Source organism: Leopardus geoffroyi, chromosome D3 (assembly GCF_018350155.1).
Source record: "Leopardus geoffroyi isolate Oge1 chromosome D3, O.geoffroyi_Oge1_pat1.0, whole genome shotgun sequence".
In the NCBI taxonomy this organism is placed as follows: domain Eukaryota; kingdom Metazoa; phylum Chordata; class Mammalia; order Carnivora; family Felidae; genus Leopardus; species Leopardus geoffroyi.
Window position 1 is genome coordinate 59,935,744 of NC_059339.1, and position 16,216 is coordinate 59,951,959.

General features: G+C 37.9%; 1 pseudogene; it reads right to left on the minus strand.

Moving 5' to 3' along the window:
• Positions 1-15,389: 15,389 nt before the first annotated feature.
• Positions 15,390-15,970, minus strand: LOC123587487 (annotated as a pseudogene).
• Between the last annotated feature and the right edge of the window lie 246 nt (positions 15,971-16,216).

Consider the following 16,216-nt stretch of genomic DNA (forward strand, 5'->3'; position numbering starts at 1 on the left):
TATCCATGAATTTGAACCTCCGCTCTGCCAAGTGGGCAGTAAATTGTTATGTAGAAGACAGCCTGAAAGGAAGTGTGTTCCACTAGATAGAATTAAACACTGTAATGACAGGAACATGAATTATGTTCATAATGTAGTAACTTACTTTCTGTTCAACTTTGAAAAAGTAATTTAACTTATGTGTTTCAGTTCCCATTAAATTGATGGTAATAATCTTTCTTTGTTAACAAAGTGCTTTGAAATCACTGTGTGACAAGTAATATATTACCAGAAAGTATTCTTATTTCACTCTGCATTGTAACCTCTCAGGAAAAGGATCTATGCATCATTGTGAGTATTTCAATGTACAATGTTAGAAAAAAAATGAGGATATGATTGAGAATGATATAGGAAATACTGTAATACTCTTCTGTAAGTCAGCGTTATGAACTCACCTTGAATGTTGAATTGACTAATAGCACGTTTACATCCACGAAATGACAAATGTAAGGAAGTTTCAGAGAAAGCACAGTGGCACCCTATTTGTGAAGGAGGCAGCGAAAAATAGAGGGTAATAGAACTTAGTACGCAAAAATAGGACTATATTTCAAAATGGGCCACAGAATTGCAGGAAATACATACAAGTGAAGAGAAAGAAGGCTATTTCTATCCTGTGAGGACTTGAAGTTTGATTGAGGAACTTTTAGCATAAATAAATGGGGACGCCATTCTAAGTTAGTTCCCAGCTTTCGAAACTTGTTGTTCAAAAAGTGGCAGAGAGAAAAAAATATAAATTGTAAAGAAAGCTTAAAATATAGAAGTGTACACAAATCTGTCTATATCCGTAGTTGAGTTGCTAGTGATACAGACTTCTCCCTTTGACACCAATGTCAATGGAGCAGAGTCATGTTCTTTTATCAAGTAATTAATTGCTGTGGGAACTTCTTGTAAAGAAAACCCCTGATCCAGAAGAACTATAAAGCCGACCAGAAACACGTTACTGAATTAAGTGCATATTCTTATTGCTCCACTGGGGACTTACATTTTATAAGGAATAAAATTAAAGTAAATATTTATTCATCATGTATGATAACATAGGACAAACAATATAAGTAACTTACCTGTAAAAGATTCGTAAACCCTAAAATACTATATGAGTATTTCTATATATTCACACAATGTCTTTTCAAAATCTGGAGATCATGTTTTTTCTTGGCTTCATATAAAGAATCTGCACCCATTGTTATGGATCCAAAACATCTGTGCCACTACAGTTCTCAAAAATTTAGGAAATAGCATTTCCATCTCTTTGTTTTGTGTGTGGCATATAATGTGGACATAGTGTCACAGTGAATTCTGATAGATTTGACTTCAAATCCAACTCATCACTTCCTATTTTGATCAAATTTCTGATTAATTTTCACAATTTTTCTAAGACTCTGTCACATCAAATATAACATTAAAACAAGACACCAAATTTAAAATCTCCTTGGAGAAGTAAATGAGGTGATATCTGTATAAATGGCTAACAAAGTTTGAGGCATGTTATATCTGTCAATAAGTATCACATTCATCAACAAATAGGGGATTTAATGGTTCATCATTGAATAGTGTGCAGCTAATTACAAAATTGTCTAAGCATCAGATCTGTCATATGTATCATCAGGATAATAATAGCAAATTCATATGTTGCTGAGATTATTGCAAATAAATCAAGGATCATCAATAATATTCATTCCCACCCTTCCTCCCACCCACAGTCTTCACTAGTTGTACCATTAAAGACAGCAGCACCGTGTTGAACGTTTACAGATTGAATTAGTCACCAACTGCTTAAATGCTCAATGTGCTTTTCTTATTAAAATAAGTCTGAAATCATAAGATTTTACACAAGTGAATTACACGAACCATTTAATGCTGATATGGTCTTTCGTGATCAACCTTTATATAATAAGGTATACCAAACTCACATATACCACCTCAACTTTGTGTTTTATCCTTCACATGTTTGTGGCTGAAGGAATAAAAACAATTGTGAGAGATGTCCAGTTTCTGGCTCTGTATGTCACCACCGTTCTGCCCTAACAACAAATGAAAAGCTTAACAGATGGAAAAATCAACCACTCTTCTTGGGCCCATAAGGGAGAAGAGGACACGGGGCAAAGTGCTGCTCCAGAGCTTGGAGAGACAGCCTGGCAAATACAAGTCACCATAGCTTACCAAAGCAGAGACTTACTGTATAAACTGCCACAGGAACCAGTGCCAGAGTAGGAAAACCTAAAATACACCTGATAAAATTCTGGAGGCTAAGTGCAGATACAACTAAGATTTAGAAACTCCCAGAAAACCCAGTCATAGGGAGACCCCCACAATATTGTGAGATTTAACTGCAGAAAGTCAACCAGTTTTCCACACTAAATATTGGAGAAAAATCCCCCTATGTTTCTGGCAGAGGGAGGAGGGAAGGAACTGTTTTTTTTGTTGTTGTTTTTTTTTTAATTTTTTTTTTCAACGTTTATTTATTTTTGGGACAGAGAGAGACAGAGCATGAACGGGGGAGGGGCAGAGAGAGAGGGAGACACAGAATCGGAAACAGGCTCCAGGCTCTGAGCCATCAGCCCAGAGCCTGACGCGGGGCTCGAACTCACGGACCGCGAGATCGTGACCTGGCTGAAGTCGGACGCCCAACCGACTGCGCCACCCAGGCGCCCCAGGAAGGAACTGTTTTGAAACACTCCAGAGCATTGTGTTCTTCTTAACAAGGACTGCTTTCAGAGGAAACTCTGAAGTTAACCAGAGGCTAACTTGCCTGGGTGTGATCAGAGCCTAAGGAACATGCCCATGCAACCAGCTCTAGCCTCCCACATGGGAGGAGGGAAATACTGAATTTGAGCATGCCCTAGCCATCCTGTTCCACCTATGGGAGGAGGGAAAAAATAACCTGAGAAGCAATTATGAAGTTTGTGGTCCAAAAAGACTGAGACCCAACTGTATATTATAGAATGCTTCCCTCCTTCCCACAAGTAAACACCACATTGCTAAAAACTATTTATGACAGTTACTTTTACCAGGTACAATATGTCCAGCTATCAAGAAAAATTACAAGACATACCAAAAGGCCCAAAACACCATTAGAAGAGACAGAGCAAACATCAGAACCAGACATTCAGGGACATTAGAATTATCACACAGATAATTTAAAAGTACTATGATTAATATGTTAAGGGCTCTAATGGCTAAAGTAGACAGCATGCAAGAACAGATGGGCAATGTAAGCAGAGATAGAAATCCTAAGAAAGAACAAAAAAGAAATGCTAGAGATAAAAAATAAAAATTAAAACATTGTAACAGAAATATGATTTTAATGGGCTTATTAGCAAGAACATGGCTGAAGAAGTAATTTCTGAGATAGAGCATGTATCCTTGAATAGAATCCTTGAAAACTGAAAAGCAAAGAAAACAAAGACAGAAAAATACAGAAGAGAATATCCAAGGACTATGGGACAGCTGCAAAAGGTGTAACATATGTGTAAATGGGAACACCAGAAGGAGAAGAAAGACAGAAAGGAAAGGAAAAAAATCCTGAAAGAAACCAGAGGGGGAATCACCTTACCTACAGAGAAACAAAGATCAAAATTACATCTGACTTCTCAGAAACCATGTGAGCAAGGAGAGATTAGAGTGAAATATTTAAAGTGTTGAGAGGAAGTAAACACCAATCTAGAATCCTGAACTTGTGAAATTATCCTTCAAAAAGAAAAGAAAAACAGACTTTCTCAGACAAACAAAAGTTGAGGGAATTTGTTGTCGATGTATCTTCCTTACAAGAAATGTTAAAAGGTCTTTAGAAAGTGGGCTCAGGGGGCACCTTGGTGGCTCAGTTGGCTAAGTGTCTGACTTTGGTTCAGGACATGATTTCAAGGTTGATGGGTTCTAGTCCTGCAATGAGCTCTGTGCTGACAACTCAGAGCCTGTAACCTGCTTTAGATTCTGTGTCTCCCTCTCTCTCTGCCTCTCCCCTGCTTGCTCTCTCTCCCTCTCAAAAATAAACAATAAAAAACATTAAAAATTAAAAAAAAGAAAAAAGAAAAGGGTCTCAGTCGGTGGAGTATATGACTCTTGATGTTGAGGTTGTGGAGTTCGAGCCTCATGTTGAGTGTAGAAATCACATAAAAATAAAAAAATCTTTAAAAACATTTTAATGTTTATTTTTGAGAGAGAGAGAGAGAGCACGAGCAGGTGAGAGGCAGAGAGAGAGGGAGACACAAAGTCTGAAGCAGTCTTCAGGCTCTGAGCTGTTACCACAGAGCCCAATGAGGGGCTTGGAACCCGTGAACCATGAGATCATGACCTGAGCCAAAGTCGGATGCTTAAACGACTGAGCCACCCAGGTGCCCCAATAAAAAATATTTAAAAGATCTTTAGAAGGATGGAAAATTATAAAGATCAGCAACAGGGTCTACATAAAATAAAGAAGAGCATGGGAAGGAAAGTGAAAGTTTTGAAAAAAAATTTGTTTTTCTAATTCTTAATTGATCTAACATGTAATAGTTTGTTCAAAATAAAAATGCTATCAGTGCATTAGATCTTATTATTATTTAAGTGAAATGCATAACAGTGATGATATAAGAGTTAAGAGCAAGGAATTGGGATAATTTTGTTATAATAAGGAATTCATACCACCTGTGAAATGGCATAGTGTTATTTGAAAGTGAACTTGGATTAGCTGTAAATGTATATGATAAACTTTAGAGAAACCACAGAAAATGTTTTTGAAAAGAAAGGCAAATGATATGCTAAATAAGCAAGGATAGAAAAAGGAATCATAAAATGTTCAATTAAATCCACAAAAGGAGAAAAAGAGGAAGAAAAAAATGCTGGTAGGAATGCCAAAAAGCAGAGCCACTTTGAAAGACAGTTTAATGTTTTGTTATAAAACTAAACGTATACTTACTAAACAATCTCGCAATTGCACTCCTTGGTATTTACCTAAGGGAGTTGAAAATTCGTATCTGTCATAGACTCTGGGTCTGGAGTTCTTTCTTGTCTGCCACAGAGCAGACCCAGGACTGAAATGCCAGAGAAGCTAATGTCTGGAAGGAGACAAGAGCCCGAGTATGGGTCCTTGCTCCGTTTATATTAGGATCAGAAGTCTTACAAGTCTTGATGGATGTCCACAAAGAGACAATGGAACCATGAACATTAACTCATGGGTATGAGGGAAAGAGGGTTTTGAGATATGTGGTGTTAGGGGTTTGGGTCAATACAAAACACAAGCCTGGTGGCCGATTGTTGTTTATAGCAGACAGGAGGCGCCTCCCCTGTTTACCTAAACTTGCCTAGGGGACAAGAAAGACAGAGCAGGCTCCCTCAGGGTCAAGAAGGCACCTTTCTTTTGCTAATTAGCTCTGCTCTGGGCAACTTTGCCTGCTGTGGTCTATAGCCCTGTTTACCTGTTTACCTATTTTGGTTCTTCCTTCCTGTGAAAGCAGCTTTCTGCTATTTTACTAATTTGGAGGTGGGGTGGAGAGGGGCTGAGGGCTTTTGCCCTGACTACCTAATCTTGTTTGCCTAACCTTGGATGTTTTCATCCTGTGGCTTTCTATTTCTTTATGCCTTGTAACCCATCAGTGTAAGCTCAGGGAATTCCTAAGCTTATTCCCCACACATATCTACACAAAAACCTGCACATGGATGTTTATCACAGCTTTATTTATAATTGCCAAAACTTGGAAGCAAACACGATGTTCTCCAGTAGACTAATGGATAAATAAATTGTGGTACATCCAGACAAGGAAATATTATTCAGCACTAAAAAGAAATGAGCTGTCAAGCCATGAAAAGACATGAAGAAACTTAAGTGAATATTACTAAGTGAAAGAAGCCAATCTGAAAATGTTACAGACTGTATTATTTAACTAGTTGATATTCTGGAAAAGGTAAAACTTTGGAGACAGTAAAAAGATTAGTGGTGTCAATGGTTGCCATTTGTGGGAGTGATGAAATGGTGGAGCATAGGGATTTTTAGAACAGTGAAAATACTCTTCATGAGACCATAATGGTGGTACACATCATTCTGCATTTGTCCAAACCCATAGAATGTACAAAACCTAGAATAAACCATAATGTAAAATGTGGACTTTGGGTGACTATGGTGTGTCAATGCAGGTTCATCAGTTGTAATAAGTATACCAGTCCGGTGGGGAATGTTGATAATGAGGCAGTTTCCCATGTGACACTGGGAATATATAGGAGATCTCTGTCTTGTTTCTGCTCAATTTTTCTGTGAAACTGAAACTGCTCTTTAAAATTGTCTTAAGAATAATTTTAAAACTTTGAACAAATTATGCGGAATGAACATAGGTTTGCTTTTAAAACCATAGACAGAGTTGAATAACTATTTTGGCTGCAACACAAGGTATTAACTGATTATCAAAATCAGACCGAGTTATTCTAGGTCTACCTGGATTTGTTCTGTGGTTGAAAAAGACCCTTGGATGTCACAGGAAAGTTTGAAGTACTTTCTAGAAATCTCCTTTCAGATATTAACTATAAATCATTTCAAATTAGAAAGGTATTTTAATGTTACAGGATGTTGCATTTTGAAGTTCAACAGTTCCTCCTGGGGCGTCTAATTCAGATCACTGTTTGAAAAATAAACACCAAATTGTTGCAGAATAGAAAATGTTATTTAAAAGAGATAAGCAGATGGAGTTTTTACTAATTACCAAGTACTGTTTAGTGCAGTTTAAGGTAAGAATCCATATAAACCTGTTTTCTAATCCAGCAGAATACATCACAGAAGGAATAGATAGGGTGTAAATGGCTGCCCTGTGTTTTGATATAAATAAGATCATTAGAGCTGCAAGAAAGAAAATGGCTTTCTTATAACTTGTATGGGGTCATTTTCTTCTATCATAATACTTAGAGACTGTTGTTTCATGCTGGATGGATCTACTTTGAACCAAACACATTTTAATGTAAACTGTAATCCATATTTGCTTCTTCAAGACCAACTCCCTAGATTTCTTTACTGTGGATCTCTTTACAGTTGTGTGCTCTTCTCTATTCATCAGAAGATAAATCAGTGCAAAGAAAATGAAGTTATCTCAAAAAGGACTCAAAACCAGTCCAAAGGGCTTTGAATTAGCACTCTAAATAAAGGTTTTCTAGGATTACCAAAAGTTTAGGCTGTCCAAGTTATTGGACATAGACAGCTCTCTATGCAATTGAATTTCTGTTGTAACAAAAAGAATCCCAATTAAAAACTAAATCTTTCTAAGATTTCTACCATTAATTCTCCGATCGAGTGGCTAAGTGACTGTATTACCTAGAAAGGATGACAACTTATGTAATGTATTGCAGAAACTAGTTTCTCTGTTTTCAGGCAGAGTAGAAGGGAAGAAGATGAAAGGATCTGAAAAAGGATTCAGGAAGATACTGATAGGTGAATGAAATTTTGTGGGAGAAGGAGACAGGGGTCACTGACAACTCAGACTGTGTGAGGGCATTTGAGTTACAAAAAGAAAATCACCAGCCCATTTCTGGTTCTAAAAGGCAAATGAAAATGATTCCAGGGAATGTGATCATATTTCATTGCATCCAGACATAATAGTTATTAAAGAGAAATAACAACCTTGCTTTATGACTACAGGAATTTATGATCCACCGCCTTTTCTCTCAAGGAATTTAAAACTTAGCTGAATTCACAAGCATACACAGAGTTAAAAACTACTGAAAGAGTTAAAGAGACTATAAGAAATTTGCACATGTCACTCCATAATTAATGACAAACGAACAATACAGAATATGTGGGTTCTGACTTCATTAGTTGGTGGCGAAGGTCAAGGCAGTCTTCAGGGAAGTGGCATTCCTTTTGGCTCCTCTTAGAAAGTCAGCCACTGTAGCAGCTAAAAATAAAAGAAGAATAAACAGAAGAAATGTATTTTAAATTAATATTCAAATGATTTTGAAATATTCAAGTTGAGCTACTGTGAGCATCAGTAATTACACCAAAAAATGAGTAAATGTTATAATTATAACTGCAGTAAAAATTATCCAGCAGTTTCAAGGAGAAGCTCTGCACAGCATATTGATCAGCAGTTATAGGGCTTTTCTTAAGGATGAAAGCAACCTGAAGATAACTTAAATTCAGTTTGTTCACATAGTGGATGTTCCAGTGGCTGAGCCACAAGACCATACGAGTAGCTAGCTTCACGAATTCTGGCCCCTACTGTTTACATCAAATGTAATAATCTTATATTAATACATTTCCTGGATTATACCACGGGGAGAAAAACTGCTCTCCATAGTTCTCTAAATTTCTCAGTTCAAACCAGTTAGCTAAGGAATTTTGGGTTAGAATCACTGTTCTCCATTTATTAGCCCCAATACAATTCTAAAACATGTTAATCGCATTGAAAATATTACATCTAGGATTATAAATTCAGACTTCTAATAGTGATCGGGAGAAGGAAGAATAACACCGCCTGTTACTCTGCCTATGTTTACTGCCACTCTCTGCACCATGACCCCACCTGAATCCTGAGCCCCCCCCCCCTAATCTCTAGGCCTAACCCTGATCTTAAACATACCTAGGTTTTGTTCATTTGTTCATTTCTTTTTTAGATTCTACATGTAAGTGAAATCAATACATCAATACAGAGAACAAACTGGTGGTTGTCAGAGGGAAGGGGGTGGAGGGTAAGCAAAAGAGGTGAAGGGGATTAGGCGATACAAACTTCCTGTTATAAAATAAGTAAGTCATGGGGATGACAAGTAAAGCATAGGGAATATAGTCAATAATATTATAATAACATTGTAGGCTGACAGATGGTGACTACATTTATCATGGTGAGCATCTGTAATGTATGATTGTTGAATCACTTTGTTGTTCACCTGAAACTAGTGTAATGCATGTCAACCGTATTTCAATTAAACATTCACACACACACACACACACTCACACACACACACAAAACATACCTAGGCTGGCTGCTAATAGTCTCTGCCTATTCATTCCATCCCAATCCTACATTTTATGTCTTTCTTTAGAAGATGGCACACAGTTTCCTATCAGGTTAAGTTAAACTCCTCAGCACTATATTGTAGGTTCTCCCCCATCAGACCCTACAAATACCTAATGATTTTCTTTCAGAGGCCCTCAGATTTCATTAACGGCTCTGGTTTACTTCTACATACTCACTTCCACCAACCAAAGCAGTCAACTCCCTGTAGCCTCCTCACACTCTATGCCTCTGTGACTATTTTTCTGATAACCACACACCTGATCAACCCATAGTCTTCTGAAAAGCTACCAGCGCCTGTAAATACAACTTCATTTTCTAATTTACACCTTCTTCTGAACTTGTTGAATTCAGTCTTGTCTCACCAGCTCTGAGGTTTGCAGTCCCCACACCACCCACCATACTGCCATGTGTATGAAGTTGAATATGTATCTATTGAATGAATAAATGGAAAAAGGAGCAATTGAATTATTGAGTCTCTGGACGGCAGAGGATTCAGAGATTCTTGGAAATATAGATGTCTAATAGTAAACGTTGATTGATTGTGAAAATTTGCTTTTTGTATTTTACATTTATTAGGTTGATTTAATGCAACATAACTGTAAAATTCACTTATTTTTGCTGGAATTTTAATGGTGCTTATAATCTAGTGGAGGGAGAGAGAAAACAAACAAGTAAGCACCCAAATAAACAAGACGATTTATCATTAATTTTTGCTACATATATAGTATACATGTTATATATTACCAGTTTATTGATGACTCTAAATTATGCAGTAGGATATAAATATGAATCTTTTCCCCAGTGACTAGTTTCAGTGCTACTCGGCTAAATCTCTCTTTCCTACCCTATAATGACATCTTGGCCAGAAATCCCAACTTTCTAGTTGATCTAGCTATAAAAACTCAAGCTGTTAAAAAACTTTAATCTTTTTTTAAAGTTTTTATTTAAATTCCAGTTAGTTAACATACAGTGTCATATTTGTTTCAAGCACATAATATAGTGATTCAACACTTCCATACATCACCCTGTGCTCATCACAAGTGCACTCCTTAATCCCCACCACCTATTTAACCCATCCCATTCTGGTAACCATCAGTTTTTCTCTATAGTTAAGAGTCTGTTTCCTGGTTTGCTTCTCATTTTCCCCCTTTGTTTGTTTGTTTTGTTTCTTAAATTCCACATATGAGGGTGCCTGGGTGGCTAAGTCATTGAGCATCTGACTTCAGCTCAGGTCATGATCTCACAGTTCATGAGTTCGAATCCCACGTCGGGTGAGCGTGAGCCCTGCTTTGGGTAAGACATGAGCCCTGAGTGAGCCCTGCTTCTCTCTCCCTCTCTCTGCTCCTCGTGGGATTCTCTCTCTATTTCTGCCCCTCACTCGCGCCCTCTCACTCTGTCTCTCAAAAAAAAAAAATTTCACATATGAGTGACATCATATGGTATTTGTCTTTCTCTGACTGACTTATTCCAATTAGCATACTGTCTAGCTCCATCCGTGTCCTGGTAAATGGCAAAATTTCATTCTTTTTATGGCTAAGTAATATTCTACTGTATATCTTTATACCATATCTTGTTTTCCACCTTATCAATCAATAGACATTTGGGCTGTTTCCATAATTTGGCTATTGTAGATAATGCTACTATAAACATCAAGGTGTGTGTATTGCTTTGAATTTGTATTTTTGTATTCCTAGTAGTGCAATTGCTGGATGGATCATGGAGTAGTTCTATTTTTAACTTTTTAAGGAACCTCCATACCATTTTCCAGAGTGTCTGCATCAATTTGCATTCCTACCAGCTGTGCAAAAGGGTTCCCCTTTCTCCACATCCTCGCCAACACCTGTCATTTCTTGTGTTGTTAATTTTAGCCATTCTGACAGGTGTGAAGTGATATCTTATTGTAGTTTTGATTTACATTTCCCTGATGATGAGTGATGTTGAGTATCTTTTCATGTGTCTGTTGGCCATCTGTAGATGTTCTTTGGAGAAATGTCTATTCATATCTTCTGCTCATTTTTAATTCAATTATTGGAGTTGTTGAGTTGTTGTTGAGTTTTGTATGTTCTTTAAATTTTTTGAATACTAACCCTTTATCAGATATGTCATTTTCAAATATCTTCTCCCATTCAGTAGGTTGCCTTTTAGTTTTGTTAATGATTTCCTTTGCTGTGCAAAAGTTTGTTGTTGTTGTTGTTGTTGTTGTTGTTGTTGTTGTTGTTGTTTGATGTAGTCCCAATAGTTTATTTTCTGTTTCCCTTGCCTCAGGAGACAAACCTGGAAAAATGTTGCTACAGTTGATGTTAAAGCAGTTAACTGTCTATGTTCTCTTCTAGGATTTTAATGGTTTCAGGTCTCACATATATGTCTTTTAATCCATTTTGAATTTATTTTTGTGTATGGTGTAAAAAAGTGGTTCTGTTTCATTCTTTTCCATGTTGCTGTCCAGTTTTCCCAAAACCATTTGCTGAAGAGACATTATATTTCCCATTGGATATTCTTTCCTGCTTTGCAGAAGATTAATTCAACAGATAATTGTGGGTTCGTTTCTGTCTGGGTTTTCTATTCTATTCTGTTGATCTCTGTGCCTATTTTTGTGCCACTACCATACTGTTTTGTTCACCACAGCTTTGAAGTCTGGAATCGTGATGCCTCCAGCTTTGCTTTGCTTTGCTTTGCTTTTTTAAGGTTGCTTTGGCTATTTGGGGTCTTTCATGGTTCTGCATAAATTTTAGGATGAGTTGTTCTAGCTCTGTGGAAAACGCTGTTAGTATTTTGATAGAGATTGCATTAAATGTAGAGATTCCTTTGAGTAGTATAGACATTTTAACAATTTTTCTTACGGTCTGTGAACACAGAATGTCTTTCAATTTTTTGTGTTGTCTTCAATTTCTTTCATTTGTGTTTTATAGTTTTCAGAGTACAGATCTTTTACCTCTTGGTTGAGTTTATTCCTAGGTATCTTTTTGGTTTTGGTGCAATTATAAATGAGATTGATTCCTTAATTTCTCTTCCTGCTCCTTCATTATTGGTGTACAGAAATGCAGCAGGGTTCTGTATGTTGATTTTGTATCCTGTGACTTTACTGAATTCTAGCAGTTTTAGCAGTTTTTTGATGGAGTTTTTTTGGGCTTTCTAGTTATATAATATCATGTCATTTGCAAATAGTGAAAGTTTTATTTCTTCCTTACCAATTTTGATGCCTTTTATTGTCTTTTTGTTATCTGATTGCTGTGGCTAGGACTTTCAGTACTATGTTGAATAAAAGTGATGAGAGTAGACATCCCTGTCTTGTTCCTGACCATAGAGGAAAAATTATCAGTTTCTCCCCATGTAGGATGATATTAGCTGTGGGTTTTTCATATATGGCCTTTATTATGTCGAGGTATGTTCCCTCCAGACTTACTATGTTGAGGGTTTTTATCATGAGTGGATGTGGTACTATGTCAGATGCTTTTTCTGCATCTATTGAAATGATCATATGGTTCTTATCCTTTCTTTTATTAGTGTGATGTAACACATTGATTTGCAAACATTGAACCACCCTTGCAACCCAGGAATAAATCCCACTTGATTAAACGTTTAATCTTCAACTCAGTTTATATCCCATTTCTGATAGCACTCAGCCTGTTCTGTTGCTGAGGTGGGATATGGCTCAATCCTGGATACTTTTTTAAGTATATATTTGGTGAAATTTCTCATTCTTGCATAGTGAAGAAGCCTATTCCCTCTCTGGATTCTGCCATATCTTTCCAATTCTCTCCTCTGCTCATTTAGACACAGGGGCAGCTCTTAAGTCTGTTGCCTAGGCATACATTCACAAAGTAAACAAAATGGCCTCCATTTTGTAGGATGGGTGCTTTGGGGTGCTTTGGAGTCCTATTGGTTTATGAGAGGGAAAGAACCTCTCATACTGAACCAGGTGAACTCTTCCACTTTGAACAGGTCATTCTTTAAGGGCAACCATCTCTGTGACTCTCATCCAAATCTGCCCTTTTTCTACTGCATCACCTCACCATCTCTCTGCTTCAGTCTCCTCTAGTCTTTTCATGTAGGGAGCATGCATTAAAATATTCCCATCTTGTGCTTTACAGTTTCTTTAAGCTGGATGCCCTTGGTCTGCTTGACAATGTTTTCTTTTAGTCCTCAGTGGGGCTCTAGTCCTCAATGCTTAAGCACCAGGAAATGCCCGAATCATTACATCTACTTTCCTTTCTCTGTCTTCCTTCCCTGTGAAGTTAGAAAAGTTTAAATTTCTTTTCAGTGTTGCTATTTGCATGGCTGTCACCATGGTGACAATAATCCAAGACAAAAAGATACCAGTATATGCAGACAAGAGATATAGAGTGATTCAAGACTGTAATTGTATAAAATTATCTACAAAAAGTGTCTCAGTGATACCCACTACCATCTCCCCAGACCCATGAAGCATCATTGCAGATAGACAGCCTGATTAGAAGTAAGAATCCTGCTGCGTCTTTGGAAAAACTTTCTATTTTCTTGGGCACTTGTAGCTTTGGATATGGTAACTGCCCAACAGCCTGCCCAATAGTAGTTCTGAGTAACTGATAAAATCCTGAGTCATCACAATGAAGCTGAGTGTATTGAAATTCTGTCCTATCTAGATTGCCTGGCTTTCCATCCATACCACTGCTTTCTGGCTGCCTCTCATGTAGTCATATGTGCCTTTACCATTTGCTTGCACTTGGACTCATGATTGGTTTGGCAAATACATTGTTCCTGGCACATGAAAACAACAATGATAAACTTTTCAATAGTGTCAATAGCTGATGATCAAGTGCAATTTTCAGAGTTCAGCTACAACTGCTTCAGCCTGAGAAGGGATGACTTCTTTTGCTGTTTGTTAGAAGTAAAAATGAAGCAATGAAGCAGGTTTGTTTCTCTTATACGTATTTTCTTTCTGGATCTTTTCACATGATCATAATCTGAGATAAGTGACAAACTGTTCTTTTTTATTTCAGCTGGATGAGCAATTAAAGTAAAAGCATATGTGTTTGCCTGACTTTCACGATAACAATTTTGTAGACGAGCACTGAATATTTTGCATTTTGGGAGACTACTAAGTGATTTAAGCAACTGAAGTCAAAATTGACATAGAAAAACAGTGAGAGGACACAGTCAAATGAACAATTAATTTTTCATGTCCATTTGAAAAGAAAATATCTGAATAGATGAGCACATCAAAGTAGTATTTGCACAGGGGTTTCAATGTCTACCATACCTGGAAATTTTTATTTTATTTAACAAACATGTATAACATTCTATGTATGAACCATGCTTATTTTGAGGTGAGGATTTATAAATGTTAACTCATTTAATCTTTATAGCAACCAAATGACTTGGATGTTATAATTACCATCCCCATTTTATACAATACGAAACTAAGGCAATGAATAGTAAATAATTCCCAAGGTTCACACAGTGAGGGAAGCATGGAGGTTGGACTTGCACACAGATAGTCCAGCTCAGACTTGTAGGCTTTAACTTGTACACTGGGCTACAAAGAGACCAGCCTCTCGGCCACAGTCCGACCTTGCTGAGCATGTGTGGTGAGTGTGTGAGCTCTGCAGCCAGGTAGGCATGAGTTTAAAAACCTGGCTCGGCCACATGCTGGATTTGGACCTTGGGCAAGTACCTGCAGTGCTCCATCATCTGTATGCCATTTTTTTTTTCCTGAAAACAAATTTTATTTAAATAAGGATTTAAATACATTATATAACATTAAAATTGAAGGAAAAAATAAACTAAACACCAGTCTGTTACTTCACATGGCTTTGGGCCGCTATTGCTGGTAAGTTGCAAGCTCTACAGCTGGCTATGGGACTGATATATCGGTTTGAAGTTTGTCCCCTTGTCAGAAGTTTAACTCTGATAGAAGGTTCACCTCATATTCTGGTGTTTGGACATCGATTAGCTAGGACATGTCTGGTCACAAAGACCTTGGTGGCAAGCCAGAGGCAGTATCACACCCTCCTAGGGGGAAGGTGGCCGCTCCAAGCTCTGCCCACCTGGTCAGGTTGGAGACCCCAGGGATCTTTCTTTGACTACCAATGACTCCCTGTAATCATACAGCTGCTGTTCTTGCCTTACCCCATCCTGTCCTCTCAGCTTCACTGTGGGCTGTTTAGGTGGTGAACATTCCTGTTCACCTGTTCAGGTGGTAAACAGCCCATGGTGTCCCTCATAGGGCAGGGAACTCTGAAGAGGGAGAGCCGAGGAACTTCTGGTCAGACATAGCCATCTGTGATCTTGGGACTCTAGGCTTGACTGAAATATCATGTAACTGCTTGGTTTTAGGCCAAACACTGCTAGGTGCCTCCTGCTTGCCCTCTGTTTAATTGAGGGACTTCAAGACTAGACAGCAAGTTTCTTTTCAGTTTATTGCATGAATGAGTTCTGCTAGTCTACGTTAAAAGCAGACCCTAAATGTTTACATTATACAAGCTGTTGGGTTTTCAAATTTGTGACAGGGGACGGAAGGGAAATTCTCCTCATTGCAAGGATATCCTCACTCAAGTTTTAGTGAGCCCAAAGCACTTTGGACCCATGTACCTTCAGCTGGTCATCTTTAGCTGGTCCAGTCTCTACGAGGAACTGGCATATGTTCTTGTGCTGGTCGCTCTGTAGCAGAATTACTTCTCCATATTGTGGATGCTCAATTACAGTACCATTGCAGGCAGACTTCTTCGTAAATGCCTTCACTACTTTCTTTTTATTGTAATCGTCAGTGATCCCTTGGACAGTGTAAGGGTATTCCTGACATTTCTCTGTTGAATTCTTGTAAGGATGTAATCCTCAGTGCCAGCAGGAAGCAGATCGTCATCAAAGGGGTCAAAAGAGTGGAGGTTCGGGATAACAGATGTACAATAAGTTTCCCTTTCCTCGGTGGAAACTGCAGAAAGCAGTGGGAGAAGGCAGGCAGGAGTGGTGGGGATATAGAGCATTGGGAAATATGGAGGTTGCAAGGGGAGGCTGCTAAGTCCTCAGCAACAGCTCAGTGACTAGAATGTATGCCATTTATTCCAAGGGTTTGGGATGGGGGAGAAGATATAAATACATAATACACATAAGAGAAAGCATTTAGAATTATGTTAGGCACAAGGACAGCAATAAAGTGGGTTATTTATTAATATTTCTATTAGATAATAATAAAGAACATGGAATGTGCCAATCACCACCACCAGTCCAGT